Source organism: Hylobates moloch, unplaced genomic scaffold (genome assembly GCF_009828535.3).
Source record: "Hylobates moloch isolate HMO894 unplaced genomic scaffold, HMol_V3 SCAFFOLD_4, whole genome shotgun sequence".
NCBI lineage: Eukaryota > Metazoa > Chordata > Mammalia > Primates > Hylobatidae > Hylobates > Hylobates moloch.
Window position 1 is genome coordinate 158604670 of NW_026652279.1, and position 12164 is coordinate 158616833.

The 12164-nt window shown below is 37.3% G+C and overlaps 1 long non-coding RNA gene across 1 annotated transcript in view; it reads right to left on the minus strand.

Moving 5' to 3' along the window:
* LOC131383332 (uncharacterized) overlaps positions 1–12164 on the minus strand; it is a 247892-nt gene that overhangs the window by 219223 nt on the left and 16505 nt on the right. The window lies entirely within an intron of this gene.

Below are 12164 nucleotides of genomic sequence, written 5' to 3' on the forward strand. Positions count from 1 at the left end.
TATGTGGTAGGTATTATTTTATGTTGTTCATGAACATAAACATGTATAATTCTCAGAACAATTCTATGATTGTTGTATGGATGAGGAAACTGAGAAACACAGACGTTAAAGAACTTATCCATGTTTACCCAGGAAGCAAGTGGCAGAAATGGGATTTGAGCCCAGGGGGTCAGCTCTGGAAGCATGCTCTTCACTACTATGCATTATTACCTCCCATAAATAGGTTGATAACAGCAACAACTACCAATTGTCAAGAGCAGTAATCATTTTGGTTAACCTTCACAACAACCCTGTGTGTAGATTTTATTAACCCCATTAAAAAGATGAAAAATGCAGCATGAGAAAGAGCTAAGTAAATTGTCCAACTATACAAAGCCAGGAACCACAAACTCAAACCTTACTCCATAGCCCATATCCTAACCGTGACACTATATATTAATTCTACCTTGCACTATTTTCTAAATCTTCTACAATGAGCATATATTACTTTGATTAAAAAAAAGGGGGGAAAAAAACAGAAAAAAGTTCAACAGAAAAAAGCTTTTTTTAACAAAAAAGAAATTGAAACTACAAAAGAATCTCACATTTTAGACTTAAAAACAAAATTTAAACTCCCACTTTAGGGCTTCCCCTTAAGTCTTTTTTAATATTCATTTTTCACAGAACTATAGAAGAGTACACAGAGTTTTATATCACCAAGAAATAATTTTGACTGGTAACACTTGGGAAAGGCAACATTTCTTTATGTGATTGGTTGGATAAACCCACTGCCATCGGCATTTCACATCTAGAATTCAATTTAATGGAATGACCAATGATTTTCTCTCCAAGCTATCCAAGCTGTGTCTCGTTACCCATTAACAACCAAGAATTACTAATCACTGGGTGAACAGAAAGCCATAAACAGGCACATGACACATCGCAAGGAGGGAGTCCCTGCTTCCTCAAGAACATTGCTGATATGCAGCGTCGCCAGTTGGACAAAACAGGTCCATATTTTGAAGCTGCTGTTGTAACACAGACACTGTAACACAGAGATAAAGGGCCCGAAAAGCAAGCTGCCTTTATCACCATCCTCATCCCACAGCAAAACCTTGATTCATTTCTAAACACCCCTGTGGTTTGATGACCCCCTCCCACTCTGGTAAAATGGGTCTCAGGGAGGAGGAAATGTGAGGGCAGAGGTGGGGATCAGATAAAATCTGTCAAATCAACTACATACAGGCAGGCACCAAAGACATGTCACTGCTCAGTTCACATTCTAAGCAGCACGTCTCTCTTTTTCTCAGAATTCTGTTGTATTTGAATGGTCTAAATCTCAAATTCTTAATTTTGGTCTTAACGTTATAGTGATCATCTTCATTTGCTTATATAAATAATAAACTGCTTGATTTGTTTTTAAAATTTAGAGACAGACATTTCTATGATCTATAGTGTTTCTCATTTATGCTAACTGGAGAGATATTCAGGTCACGATATGGTTACATGCGCACAGCTCCAGGCTCAGTTAAATTTCTACCAACCAATTCTGGGCCCTCAGTAATGCACATCCCATATACACCTACTACGTACCCACAAAAATTAAAAATTGAAAATAATGTACATCCATGGTATTTAGTAAACTTTCAAATACTAGTTTCGGGAACAGATGGCCCACCCTTAGAGACTAATACAGTTAATGAGGACTTTTTAAGCAACAAAGCTTTTATTTTAAAAAATTATAACGAGATGAACTGACTAGAACTCCAGGAGTCTGGGGAAAACAGACCACCATGGCAGGGCTACTCCCCAAGAGAGAAGTAGTGGTCAGAGACGAGGTGAGATTCGACCTCTTGGGGGATTCGTGGGGCTATGTGAGCAGCTGCAATTCCTTTGTACAACAGCCCCCATCCACCATATCCCCAAATGAGATTATGGGGATTATGGAGATTACAGTTCAAGATGAGATTTGGGTGGGGACACAAAGCCTTATCATATCAGGCAGCATGCATGATGACGCCTTTTATATACAGTTTCTGAAAATGAAAAACAATCAAAGTTTTTGGTTAGACATACATGCATATGTAGGATAAGTATAAAAACATGTAGACAATGATCACCAAATTCAAGTTAGCAATTGCTTCCTGGTTATGAGACCTGGGAGGACCCGCAGAGACCTTCAACTGCAATTGTTAGGTTTTATTTACTAAACTAGGGAATGGGTATGTAGGTGCTGTTACATTATTCTCTGTACTTTCTCACAGGTATAAATATTTCACAATAAAAACAGAGAGTAAAGAACTCCATTAGCCAAGGTAGATGTAACCGGTGAAATAAGGGCCTAGAAATCTAGGATGCACATACTCTGTAATAATATTTCAGTATCAAAATACCCAAACGTATCCTTTGGGACCCATTTGCAAAGTTAATGCATTCTTCCTATCTCTGAAAATGACTAAATGTACATACCTTAAACACCTACATGCTACATCCACATACAAAACTGATTCCAGGAGTTTTCCTAGTTTTCTCTCCTTTTATAAAGAAGGACTGTTAATGTGGTTCACCATTCCCTGACATTAAAATGTCCTGCACAGAGTGAGCTGAGACTGCACCACTGCACTCCAGCCTGGGCAAGAGAACAAGATTCCATCTCAAAAAAAAAAAAAAAAAAAAAAAAAAATGTCCTGCACAGAGGCAGTCGGCCATAGGCCAAAGGGTAGGAGACATGAATTTGCTTCCCTTGGTGTTCAGCTCAGCTGTCATAGTACAGGTAGGAACAAAGGAGACCTCACAAGCACAAAGTGGAATCTTTAAGACTGAACAACACAAACAGTTAAAAATATATCCCCAGCAAAATCAGAGAAAAAAGCAAAGGAACACAGGGACCACAAAAAAGGGTCATAAGTGTGGACACCACAGTGGCACAGTCCAACACTGGATCATTTCCTTTATATGGCTACATGATAGAAACTCTATAAAAAGTACATATACAAGGGAACCAAAATTTCAAGGAAAACCTGGGGCCATCTTATAAAACCCCAATGGGTTAAGTCAGGTTTCTTAAAGTCAATATTTGGATTTGTAAAGTCCAGGATAAGCCAGTACAAAATCGCATAAAAATCCCTTGACCTAACTCACAGTTTATACATTAAGTCAAACCAAAAATAAGTTATCAGCTGCTCTGTCAGTATAGAAAAATCAATATTTTCCTATCATACCATCTGCTTTAGTGTTACAAGTTAATAAATTTAGCTGGTGAAAATTTCTTCTCTTTTTGGGCTCTGGAGAGAGAAAATATATTTTCAATAGTTAATCTAGTCACTAGGAATGAAAAATGAAATACTATTATTTGAACATGTAGAGTCTGCCATGTACGATAATAGAATTCTTCAACCACTGAAGCAGCAAACTCGTATCATATCTATGATTCAGTGCCCTCTATCCCTAGTCTTCCCGCTCCCCAAATTCTTGCACACTTCACCCCCCAAGAAAGTATCAGTCAACCAAGAGGATAAAATAACATAAACTATAGAAAGTAACTTAGCATTTGAGACCCATCTTCAAACCTCAAACTCCTAGCTTCAAGTGACCCTCCCACCTCAGCCACCCAAAGTGCTAGGATTACAGGCATGAGCCAAGGTGCCTGGACTTCCAACTTTCAAACTGGAATGCATTTCGGTTTTCTCTGAAAATATGTAATTGACTACATTTATGTAATTTGAACATATACACGCAAGATCTACAAGCACATAAGATTCAGAGAATTTTCCTAATTTTCTCTAATTGTTTAGGAAGATGTTGCTGAGACAGGCACACACTGAAATTCATCATATACTGATAATACTTGTCTTTTGAAGACATTTAAATAATCCCCAACGAAAATAGGCTTTCATGGATATTTTCAAAACAACGAAATATATATTAAGTACCTACTATATGCCTAACATATATAACATCTTCATGTTTTCTTGTGTGTGTGGCTAAAACTAAAAAACCCAGGCATTAAAACTGATGCTGGTATTTCAATTCAATTCCTCTCTCACCACATTTCAAAAATTCTACAAAAAAGCTTTCTTTTAATTTTTACCCTAGAGATATTTTCCTATTAATATGTCTGGCGGCAATTGGCCAGTCAGACAAAAGCTCCTTTTGATGTAAGTGTTTAAGTTAGTGGGGCATATTCAAATTGACTCTGGTTTGAGAAATTGTGAAATTAACAGAACTTGCCTGCTTCTGGTATACTTTACGATGGCAAGAAAATTGCCTATCCTTTCTGTAACTTTCTTTCCAGTTCCCATTCATCTCGTCTTCTGGGGTTGTTGAAAGTTAATATCTATAAAAGGTTTTGTGTTTTCTTGACAAAAGGAGGGTAAGTGAGAGGAAAGCAGCAGTATATCATTGTAATGTGTAGACATTTCTGTGAGTTCCATACAACCTGAATGTAAAATTTTAAGTTTCCCAGAAACACAATATAAAGACAACTACCTATGGTGCCATACTTCCATGAAAGAATAGCATCCTTTTTATTGTCTTTTTTTGTCCTAGAAGAGAAGAAAATAGAGATTTTTGGAATAAGAAAATATTTAATACAATAATAGAAAACAATATATTTAAAGGCTTTGGATATTCTCATATTATAAAAGACATTTAGATAATCCACAGCTCTGTGCTCTGAAAATTGGAGCAACTAATTCAGTTTTTAAAAGTACTAAGCTGAGATTCAACAAGCCTAGCAAACATCTGTTTACATAAGCCAGAAAGTGCAAGCTGAACATTGTAGTCATGGGGTTATCACCAGGGTGCTGGGGTGCACACCAGTGAGGCAACTCCAGAGGTGCTGTGGGCCATGGTTTGGAGTCAGAGTGGGTGGGTGAGGCAAGACTGGCTCCAGATGAACAGTGGTCAGGTTTCCAGAAGACCCATGGCTGGAAGTTTATCTCACCAGCTAAATAAATAATAGCCATGATAATAAACATAGAAATGATGCTGGATTATGAGCTCACATCTGTAATCTCAGTACTCTGGGAGCCCAAGGCAGATGTATCACCTGAGGTCAGCAGTTCGAGACCAGCCTAGCCAACATGGCGAAACCCCATCTCTACCAAAATACACAAAAATTAGCTGGGCGTAGTGGCACATGCCTATAATCCCAGTTTCTTGGGAGGCTGAGGCAGGAGAATCAATTGAACCCAGAAATCGGAGGTTGAGTGAGCCAAAATCATACCACTGCACTCTAGCCTGGGCAACAGGTGAGACTCTGTCTCCAAGAATAAAAAAAAAGACAATAAACATAGAAATTATAACAACTGATAACAACACTGGCTGGGCATGGTGGCTCATGCCTGCAATCCTAGCACTTTAGGAGGCCGAAGCAGGCGGATCACTTGAGCCCAGGAGTAGAGACCAGCCTGACCAACATGGTGAAACCTCGCCTCTACTAAAAATACAAAAATTAGCTGGGCATTGTGGCACATGTCTGTAATCCCACCTACTCGAAAGGCTGAGACAGGGGAATCACTTGAACCCGGGAAGCAGAGGTTCCAGTGAGCTGAGATTGTGCCACTGTACTCCAACCTGGGCAACAGAGTGAGACTCCATCTCAGAAGAAAGGAAAAAAAAAAGAAAGAAATGATAACAACATTGACAAGGACACAAACAGGCAACTAAGTTCATGTGATCGAAAAAAATACACAGAAAGATAACATCTGTTCTCCTTTAATTCTATTAAGGCTATGGGTATGTGAGCAGGAAATTGCTGAATACCCTGGAGACCCAGGGTCACACCTCAGGACCCGCCAAAGTTGGTAAAGTTGCCTGTGCCTCTACAGTGGCGAGAGGGGAGTGTGTTTCCAAGGAAGGTTCTCAGCAAGTCTCTTCTCTCCCTAGTTATCACAGGTTGGGTGCAGGACCATTCAATGTTTGAAATTTTGGCAACAGGAAAATATTTTGAAATGGAAATATTTTGGCTTACATTTGTCACTTCCTTAATTCCTGGTACAAAATACTTTCTGCTTTTAAAACTTTTTCTTAAAATGCCCCAATATTAGCAGGCATATTTAATTAAACTGAATAGCAAAAAAGTACACAGAGGGGGAAAAAATATCTCAACCAAGGCAGTATTCCATAGGACCATTCAGTCATTCATTCACTCAATAATAATTCACTGAGCATCTACTCTGTTCTATAGCAGTAAACCAAACCAGGAAGATCTGTCCTCACAGAATTACAATCTACCTGGGGAAGGCAGACAAAGAACAAACAAATTAAAATTATATTTTCAGACAGTGATAATTAGACAGGAAATTAAAGAGGACAATGTCATCAAGTCTGGACAGGAGGTATGGTCACCCCTACTGGATACAGAGGTCACACATGACCTCCGAAGAAGTGACATTGGAGCCAACATCTGAACACCAAGGAGACAGAAGCCATGCTATGTATAAGGATGGCTAACAGCAGTAATAGCAAGTACAATACCCCTAGGCTGGATTAAGGTTGAAATATTTGAGGAAATAAAAGCCTGGATGGGTGGGTGGAATGAGAGGTGGGGCAGGTGGCAGGGGCCACCACATGGGCAACCTGTAGAAGGGCCTGCTGACACTGCTATAGCCAAATGTTATTTTTTTTTACTAGAAATTCTCCCAAAAAGGTATCAGCTACTTTTACTACTATCAGACCCACTATTTTTACATCCACCTATTCTCATGACTCCTTGTTCATAACAGATAATGAGCTTGAGAAAGTCTAGAGGCCAACAATAATGAAGATTTTTTTTCTCACAGGAAACCAGAAAAAAGCTGGGGAGCACCAACCATCTGTTACACTGTGGTACCCTTGTATAGCATTCACTCCATGACCTCAGACCTTCTCTACAAAATCCAGCATGGTGGGTGGCAAGAGCACTGGTCTAGGAGTTGAGACACCTTGTTCTAATATGATCCCTGCTACTGCTAACCCACAACTTCTGTAAGTTGCTCAGTGGCTCATGTTCTCAATTATCTCCCTTGTAAGATCAACGAATTATATAGACAATCCATCTTTCCATCTATATTACTATATTGATGTCTACACTCTGTATCTCTTACTCGTCAAATCTGTATTCAAAACTTCTTTACAATTGAAAAGTCTATGGTAGTATTATATCCCAAGCCAAATTAAAAATCAGAAATTATCTGTTACATAACTTTGGAGTGTGCATAAACTCATGCAGTTAATGGGCTCAGTGAAGCAGTAATGTTAAAAACAGTATTTGTCTTCCCAAAAAAAAGGTGCCTGCTAATTTTCCCCAATATTCCATATTTCCAAGAAGATATTTATACATGGGAAAAATCTGCCTTGTTATCTGAAGTATTAACAACTATTCCCAAGATAAATAAGGGTAAACAAAAAACAAAAATTCTCTTTCACCTCGTACCCTTTTAATTGAGGATATCAAAGTATATTATTTAAATAATATCAAAGAAGAGGACTGCTACTATTTCACACTGTCTAACACTGTGTTTGGGGTAAACCATCAAATAAAAATTGCACGTTATCTTTATACAGTGATTCTTCCCAAACACAACCACACTAAATCAAAAACACAGTAACTGATTCTCAAATTCTAACAATAGTTGGCCTGTGTCATGAGAAAGAAAGAAAATATTTTATTCTAAAATACTTGGTATTAGTAAATCTCTGAAGAATCAGTTGAACCCTCGGAAATTAGGCAGGGTATTAAAATACTAAATTTACATTTCTGGCAACCCCCATCTAATAATTCATCCTACAGAAAGAATTGCTTATGTACCTGTATATCTAGAGCCAACAATGCTCCCTACAGCATTGCTGGTAATACCAAAAATTTAGACACAGCCTAAAAATCCATCAGGACTGAAAGACCCAAGAAGGTGTGACATATACATATAATATATCCTTTGTAGTCATGAAAAGAATAATTTTTAATGGAAAAATATCTCCATTTAATAAAAAATGTCAGTTGAAGACCAATATATTGATCATGACTGAGTGTTGGAGGGAAATTTTTAAAAATATGTGGAGGGAGTGGGAGGTGCTTTAATATTTTATGATTTTAGAATTATAATGGTAATATATATTTTTGAAATGTTCAAAAATATAAAGCAACAAATGAAACTATAGAAATGATTTTGTTTATATCATCTATTCCTTTTTTATAATTTACCAATATATGCATTTTTTTCTTCAACTTTTACTTTAAGTTCTGGTGTACATGTGCAGGATGTGCAGGTTTGTTACATAGGTAAATGCATGCCATGGTGGTTTGCTACATAGATCATCCCATCACCTAGGTATTAAGCCCAGCATCCATAAGCTATTCTTCTTGATGCTATCCCTTCCCCCATGGCCCCAACTTACAGGCCCCAGTGTGTGTGTTTTTCCCCACAACCATGTGTCCATGCATTCTCATCATTCAGCTCCCACTTATAAGTGAGAAAATGTGGTGTCTGATTTTCTGTTGCATTAGTTTGCTGAAGATAATGGCTTTCAATTCTATCCACGCCCCTGCAAAAGACATGGTCTCATTCCTTTTTATGGCTGCATAGTATTCCATGGTGTATATGTACCATATTTTCTTTATCCCGTCTATTATTGATGGGCATTTAGGTTGATTCCATGTCTTTTCTATTGTGAATAGTGCTGTAATGAACATGCACATGCATGTATCTTTATAACAGAATGATTTCTATTCCTTTGGGTATATATCTAGTAATGGCATTGCTGGGTCAAATGGTATTTCTGCCTCTGCATCTTTGAGGAACTGCACACTGTCTTCCACAATGGTTGAACTAATTTACACTCCCACCAACAAGAAAAAGGAAAAGGAACAACAAGAAAAAGGAAAAGCATTCCTTTTTCTCTGCAACCTTACCAGCATCTGTTGTTTTGTGACTTTTTAATAATAGCTGTTCTGACTGGCATGATATGGTATCTCATTGCGGTTTTGATTTGCATTTCCCTAATGATCAGTGATGTGGAGCTTTTTTTCATATTTGTTGGCCACATGTATGTCTTCTTTTGAGAAGTGTCCATTTATGTCCTTTGTCCACTTTTTAACAGGGTTGTTTAGGTTTTTTCTTGTAAATTTGTTTAAGCTCCTTTTAGACTCTGGATATCAGACCTCTCTTAGATGGATAGATTGCAAAAATCTTCTCCATTCTTTAGGTTGTCTGTTCACTCTCATTAAAGTTTATTTGGCTGTGCAGAAGCTGTTTAGTTTAATTAGATCGCATTTGTCAATTTTTGCTTTTCTTGCAATTGCTTTTGGCCTTTTCATCATGAAATCTTTGCCCGTGCCTATGTCCTGAATGGTGTTTCCTAGATTTTCTTCTAGGATTTTTATAGTTCTGGGTTTTATATTTAAGTCTTTAATCCACCTTACATTAATTTTTGTACATGTTGTAAGGAAGGGGGGGTCCAGTTTCAATTTTCTGCATATGGCTCGCCAGTTGTCCCAGCACCATTTATTAAATAGAAAGTCCTTTCCCCATTGCTTGTTTTTGTCAGGTTTGCTGAAGATCAGATGGTTGTAGATGTGTGATCTTATTGCTGAGTTATCTATTCTGTTCCATTGGTCTGTGTGTCTGTTCTTGTACCAGTACCATGCTGTTTTGGTTCCTGTAGCCTTGCAGTATAGTTTGAAGTTGGGTAGCATGATGCCTCCAGCTTTGTTCTTTTTGTTTAGAATTCTCTTGGCTATTCAGCCTCTCTTTTGGTTCTACATAAATTTTTAAATCATTTTGTCTAATTCTGTGAAGAATGTCAATGGTAGTTTAATGAGAATAGCATTGAATCTATAAACTACTTTGGGCAGTATGGCCATTTTCACAATGCTGATTCTTCCTATACATAAGCATGGAATATTTTTCCATTTGTTTGTGCCCTCTCTGATTTCTTTGAGCAGTGGTTTGTAGCTCTCCTTGAAGAGTTTCTTCACTTCCCTTGTTAGCTGTATTCTTAGGTATTTTATTCTCTTCATAGCAATTGTGAATGGAAGGACATTCAAGATTTGGCTCCCTGCTTGCCTGTTGTTGGTGTTAGGAATATAGAGATTTTTGCACATTGATTTTGTATCCTGAGACTTTGCTGAAGTTGCTTATTAGCTTAAGAAGCTTTTGGGCTGAGATGATGGGGTTTTCTAGATAAAAGATCATGTTATCTGCAAAAAAAAAAGATAATTTGACTCCTCTCTTCCTATTTGAATGCCCTTTATTTCTTTCTCTTGCCTGATCACCCTGGCCAGAACTTCCAATATTATGTTGAATAGGACTGGTGAGAGAGGGCATCCCTGTCTTTTGCCAGTTTTCAAGGGGAATGCTTCCAGCTTTTGCCCATTCAGTATATTACTGGCTGTGAGTCTGTCATATATGGCTCTTACTATTTTGAGGTATGTTCTTTCAATACCTAGTTTACTGAGAGTTTTTAACATGAAGGAATGTTGAATTTTATCAAATCTATTGAGATAATCATGTGGTTTTTGTCTTTAGTTCTGTTTATATGATGAATCACATTTATTGATTTGCATATGTTGAACCAATCTTGCATCCCAGGGATGAAGCCAACTTGATCGTGGTGGATAAGCTTTTTGATGTGCTGCTGAATTCAATTTGTAGTATTTTGTTGAAGATTTTTGTATCAATGCTCATCAAGCATATTGGCCTGAAGTTTTCTTTTTTGTTGTTGTATCTCTGCCAAGTTTTGGTATTAGGATAATGCTAGCCTCACAGAATGAGTTAGAGAGGAGTCCCTTCTTTTCAATTGTTTGGAATAGTTTCAGTAGAAATGGTCCCAGGTCTTCATTGTACGTCTGGTAGAATTCAGCTGTGAATCTGGATGATCCTGGGCTTTTTTTGGTTGGTAGGCTATTTACTACTGTCTCAATTTCAGAATTTGCTACTGGTCTATTTAGGGACTCAATTTCTTCCTGGTTCAGTCTTGGAAGGGTGTATGTGTCCAGGAATTTATCCATTTCTTCTAGATTTTCTAGTTTATGTGTGTAGAGGTGTTTATAGTACTCCCTGATGGTTGTTTGTATTTCTTGGGGTCAGTGGTAATACCCCCCTTATTTCTGATTGTGTTCATTGGATTCTTCTTTTCTTCTTTATTAGTCTAGCTAGTGGTCTATGTATTTTTTAACTTTTTCAAAAAAAAAGCTCCTGGATTTGTTTATTTTTGAAGGGTTTTTCTTGTCTCTATCTCCTTCAGTTCAGCTCTGATTTTGGTTATATCTTGTCTTTTGCTAGATTTCGAGTTTGTTCTTGGTTCTCTAGTTCTTTTAATTGAGATGTTAGCTTGTTAAGATCTTTCTAGCTTTTTGATGTGGGCATTCAGTGCTATAAATTTCTCTCTTAACACTGCTTTAGCTGCATCCCAGAGATTCTGGTATATTGTCTCTGTTCTCATTGGTTTCAAATAACTTCTTGATTTCTACTTTAATTTCATTATTCACCCCAGAGTCATTTAGGAGCAGATTATTCCATTTCTATGTAGTTGTGTGGTTTATGAGTGAATTTCTTAATCCTGAGTTCTAATTTGATTGCACTGTGGTCTGAGAGACTGTTATAATTTCAGTTCCTCTGCATTTGCTGAGGAGTGTTTTATTTCCGATTATGTGATCAATTTTAGAGTAAATGTCATGTGGTAATGAGAAGAATGTATGTTCTGTTGTTTTTGGGTGGAGAGTTCTGTAGATATCTATCCACTTGACCCAGACCTGAGTTCAGGTCCTGAATATATTTTTAATTTTCTGTCTCAATGATCTGTCCAATATTGCCAGTGGGGCGTTAAAATCTCCCACTATTATTTTATGGGAGTCTAAGTCTCTTTGTAGACTTTATGAATTTGCTTTAAGAATTTGCTTTATGAATCTGGGTGCTCCTATACTGGGTGCATATCTATGTGGGACAGTTAGCTCTTCTTATTTCATTGAACCTTTTACCATTATGTTATGCTCTTCTTTGTCTGTTTTGATCTTTGTTGGTTTAAAGTCTGTTTTGTCAGCAACTAGGATTGCAACCCCTGCTTTTCTATGATTTGCCAATATATACATATTTTAATCAAAATTAAATTTTATGACACGTATTAATCTGACATTTGATTTTAAGCTTAATACATATATGCTCTTTTAATAGTCACATAACAGTTTATAGTATGAATGTATGAAA